The following is a 5,709-nucleotide window of genomic DNA, read 5'->3' as shown; positions in this document are numbered from 1 at the left end:
GCCTCATTAAAAACTTACCAAAAAAATATTGGGATGTACATAGTTATTTATAATATGCATTGCTTGCTGCCTCATTAAAAACCTTACCAGGAAAACTCAGTGGGACAAAGCCTTGGTTAAGGAAAAGAGTTCAGCGTGTAGTTACTCCCCCTGATGAAAAATCACTTAATATCTCGAAGACGATGCATTCCAATCTTATATATTAGCTTTTCAAATATTAAGGTTGGTAACGCCTTAGTGAACAGATCAGCCAAATTATCACTTGAACGAACTTGTTGTACATCTATTTCACCATTCTTCTGAAGATCATGAGTGAAAAAGAATTTCGGTGAAATGTGTTTTGTTCTATCTCCTTTGATATATCCTCCTTTCAATTGAGCTATGCATGCAACATTGTCTTCATACAATATTGTTGAAATATTCTCTTTCAAAGAAAGACCACATATTTGCTGAATGTGTTGTGTTATAGATCTTAACCAAACTCATTCTCGACTTGCTTCGTGAATGACTATTATCTCTGCATGATTTGAAGAAGTAGCAACCATAGTTTGTTTTGTCGAACGTCATGATATGGTTGTACCTCCACTTGTAAATAAATAGCATGTCTGAGATCGACCTTTGTGTGGATCAGACAAATATCCTGCATCTGCATAACCAATCAATGATGGCTTGGATTCATTTGAATAAAATAAACCCATATCAACGGTCCCTTGGAGGTATATGAATATATGTTTAATACCATTCCAGTGTCTTTGTGTTGGCGAAGTACTAAATCATGCCAATAAGCTTACTGAGAAAGCTATATTTGGTCGGGAATTATTGGCAAGATACATTAATGCCCCAATTGCACTAAGATATGGTACTTCGGCACCAAGAAGCTCTTCATCATTTTCATGAGGTCGGAATGGATCTTTCTTTATATCAAGTGATCTCACAACCATCGGGGTACTCAATGGATATGCTTTATCCATATAGAATCGCTTTAAAATCTTTTCGGTGTATGTTGATTGATGGACAAATATTCCATCTTTCATATACTCAATTTGTAGACCAAGACAAAATTTTGTCTTTCCAAGATCTTTCATTTCAAATTCTTTCTTCAAACAGTCTACTGTTTTTGGAAGCTCCCCAGGAGTTCCAATGATATTTAAATCATCAACATACACGGCGATTATAACAAATTCAGATCCAGACTTTTTTATAAAGACACAAGGACAAATTGGATCATTCTTGTACCCTTCTTTCAACAGGTATTCACTCAGGCGATTGTACCACATACGACCTGATCGTTTCAATCCGTATAAAGATTTCTGAAGCTTTATTGAACAAGTTTCTCGAAAACTTTTATATACTTCTGGCACTTTAAATCCCTCAGGTACTTTCATAAAAATTTTGTTGTCTAATGATCCATACAAATAGGCTGTAACAACATCCATTAGATGCATATCAAGTTTTTCTTGCACTGCCATATTTATGAGATACCTGAAGGTGATAGCATCCACTACAGGAGAATATGTCTCCATATAATCAATTCCAGGCCTTTGGGAAAACCCTTGTGCCACAAGTCGCGCTTTATATCTAACGACTTCATTTTTATCATTTCGTTTTCGCACAAAAACCCATTTATACCCTACTGGCTTTATGCCTTCAGGTGTTCGAACTATGGGTCCGAAGACTTCACGTTTTCCAAGTGAAGTTAACTCTGCCTGGATAGCATCTTTCCATTTTGGCCAATCATTTCTCTATCTATATTCATTGACAGATTTTGGTTCAAGATCCTCATCTTGTTGCATTATTTCAACAGCAACATTATAAGCAAAAATGTTATCGATAACAATATTATTTCGGTTCCATCTTTTCCCGCTTGAGACATAACTTATTGATATCTCTTCATTTTCATTATTTTCAGGTACCTGGACCTCTCCTAAGGTGTTATCATTTGTTATGTCTTGGGGCTCTTCTTGAGCCACTACCTCTGTGTTATGTTCCCTTTGATCACTTGCTCCTTTTCTTTTTTGAGGATTTTTATCTTTAGAACCGATTGGTCTACCACGTTTCAAGCATGGCTTAGACTCATTTGCTTTAATTAATTGTCCTGCCGAGATATCAACTCGAATTGGAGCATTAGCAGCTGGAATATGTGACTTAGTCACCCTTGGTAGGTCAGTGAATGCATCTGGCAATTGATTTGCAATATTTTGTAAATGAATAATCTTTTGAACCTCTTGTTCACATTGATTTGTTCGAGGATCTAAATGAGACAGTGATAATGCATTCCAATCTATCTTCTTTTTCAGCTGCTTATTTTCTCCCCCTAATGTTGGATATACTGATTCATCAAAATGGCAATCAGAAAATCTTGCCGTAAATAAATCTCCAGTCATCGGCTCTAGATATTTTATAATAGAAGGAGATTCATATCCAACATATATCCACAACCTTCTTTGTTGACCCATCTTTGTGCGTTGTGGTGGAGCAATTGGAACATATATCGCACAACCAAAGATCCTAAGATGGGAAATATTTGGCTCTTGACCAAAAGCCAATTGCAATAGGGAGACTTTATGATAACTTGTGGGCCTTATCCGCACAAGTGCTGCTGCGTGCAAAATAGCATGACCCCATACTGAAATGGGAAGTTTTGTTCTCATAAGCATTGGTCTAGCAATTAATTGGAGGCGTTTGATCAATGGTTCTGCTAGACCATTTTTTGTATGAACATGAGCAACCGGATGCTCAATTGTTATCCCAGTTGAATACAATAATCATTAAAGGCTTGGGATGTAAACTCACCAGCATTATCAAGACGAATTGTCTTAATTGCATAGTTTGGAAATTGTGCTCTTAGCTTTATTATTTGAGCCAACAATCTCGCAAATGTCATATTGCGAGTTGATAGTAAGCACACATGTGACCATCTTGTAGATGCATCTACCAAAACCATATATTATTTGAATGGTCCATATGGAGGGTGAATGGGCCCACATATATCACCATGTATACGTTCTAGAAATGCAGGGGATTTCATCTTAACTTTTATAATTGATGGTCTAATAATTAATTTTCCTTGAGAACATGCAGCACAAGAGAATTTCTTAAATTGAAGAATCTTCTGATTCTTCATTGCATGTCCATGTGAATTCTCAATTATTTTACGCATCATATTAGAACCAGGATGGCCCAACTGGTCATGCCAAATAATAAAATTATCTTGATTAGTAAACTTCTCTTTTACTATGGCATGTGTTTCAATCCTGCTAATACTTGTGTAATATAAGCCAGAGGAAAGAGCAGGTAACATTTCAAGCACATATTTCTTACTGGACATTATTATAGTAATATAAAGATATTCAATCTTTTCATCATTTGTAGTCTCAATATGATAGCCATTTTGGCGAACATCTTTGAAACTTAATAAGTTTCTTTGAGATTTACTACAATATAGTGCTTCATCAATAGCCAAATTTGTTCCTCCTGGTAGTAATAAATTGGCTCTTCTAGAACCTTCAATTAATCTTGTACTACTGGATATTGTATTAATATTCACTTCTTTCATTACCAAATAAGAGAAATATCTCTTATCTTTTAAAATAGTGTGTTGTAGCACTATCCAAAAGACATATATCATCTTTATTAATCTTGAGTCCAACTGAAGACTGAAGAATTTTCATATTCTTCATAAAAAAACAAATAATACATCATAAGAAATATGAAAGACAAGCGAAAAAAAAAACATTAAGAAATACATTAGGAATGTAGAAACGAGCAACACATGATGCATTAGGAAAATACACTCAAGAAAAATAAACTAGTTGCAAACATAAAAATAACAACTTTTATAGCTTCATTCCCCAGTAAGATGATTAGTTCTTCAGTCAATATCCTCAAAGAAATCTCCAACTTCTAAATGAGTAATATTTGTTAGGCCTTCAAAATCATCATCTTTATATGCAAGATGTGTCTTAGAATCATATTTATTTGAGGGACCTACTTCATCATCATTATTTTGAAAGGTCAAGTGTGCCTCCACATTATTTTCTTTTTTCTTGAGGGAGGCTTGATAAAGTTTGACAAAATGTTCTGGCGTATGACAAATGCGTGCCCAATGACCTCTTATACCACATCGGTGACACATACTAGATTTACCTTTTGAATGATTAATTTGAGAACCCTTATTGTTCTCCAATTTATTTCCACCATAATGACGATAATTGTTTCGCCCCCTGCCACGTCCAAGTTTACGACCATGTCCACGACCACGGTAATTATTTTGTTTTCTTTCAAACTTATCATATGTTGCTACAACATTCACTTCTGGAAATAGAGCTGACCCAGTGGGACGAGCTTCATGATTTTTCATTAATAGAGTATTATTCTGCTCAGCCACAAGTAGGCATGTGATTAACTCAGAATATTTCTTAAAACCTTTTTCACGGTATTGTTGTTGTAGCACCACATTTGGAGCGTGAAAAGTAGAAAATATTTTTTTTCCAATAAGTCCTCATTTGTGATAGTGTCTCCACATAATTTTAATAGAGAACTTACTTTAAAAATAGCAGAATTATACTCACTTATGGTTTTAAAGTCTTGCAACCTTAAATGTATCCACTCACACCGAGCTTTCAGTAATACCGTAAGTTTTAGGTGGTCATATCGATCCTTCAAATTAATCCATAATTCAAGTGTATCTTTTACGGTTAAATATTCAGTTTTTAACCCTTCATGTAGACGATGACGAAGGAAAATCATGGCATTCGCTTTATCCTGATTTGATGCTTCATTTTCTTGTATAATAGTATTTCTAAGACCTTTAGTGTCAAGGTGAATTTCAGCATCAAGAACCCATGATAAATAGTTCCTTCCGGTGATGTCAAGTGCCACAAATTCAAGTTTTGATAAATTTGACATAGTGAAAACTATCATAAAAGATGAATAAGTTAGAGAAATAATTAAAATAATAAGCAATTAATGAAAACAAAACGATTAAGGTAAAAGAAATGAAAATAGATCTATATCATGTTAACAATCTACTATTTCATTTTATTCTTGCCATAAAGTAGAAATTACATACTTGTTTCATTTCACTTATTATTGATATATATGTGTTAATAGAATTGAACGTGACTAACATTATTTATATGTTCCAATAAATATAAAGTAATTAAAAAAATTATTGCTTGTCAATTCATTTCTCACAGTTCTTCAAAATGCCTTAAAGATATGTTTTGATCCAGGGAGTCCATGACATTAGTGCATAGCTAGTTTGATGACTTTGAGGTCCTCTAAGAGTTGAGCACGGAAGGAAGTAGTTATTTAATCACTGCAATGTACTTAAGCTATTTAAGATGCCCAAGCGCACAAGTAATCTGCAAACAGTGAGCATATGATATGTACTGCCATAAATAAGATGATTATAATGATACATACCTTAATAAAATATGGCTCAGCTTAGCGGGAGTTAAGAATAAAATTAGAGCTTCGTGCTGATAACGTGTTATAAAATAAAAGTAATGCAGTAAAATGTAAATAAGAAGAAATAGAAAGAAGGGAGAAATGTTTTCTTCTTTCACTTTGGTGTATTTTTCCATTGCAATTACATGACCTTTTATAGGCATAAAAAGTAAAGATGATGGACATAAAGTAAGAAATTTAATCTTTAAGTTATTCACAATATGGGCATCCAATGTAGTATCCAATGTAGTATCCAAA

This window comes from Nicotiana tabacum, chromosome 7 (assembly GCF_000715075.1).
Source record: "Nicotiana tabacum cultivar K326 chromosome 7, ASM71507v2, whole genome shotgun sequence".
NCBI lineage: Eukaryota > Viridiplantae > Streptophyta > Magnoliopsida > Solanales > Solanaceae > Nicotiana > Nicotiana tabacum.
Note: the sequence above shows the minus strand (reverse complement) of the source record.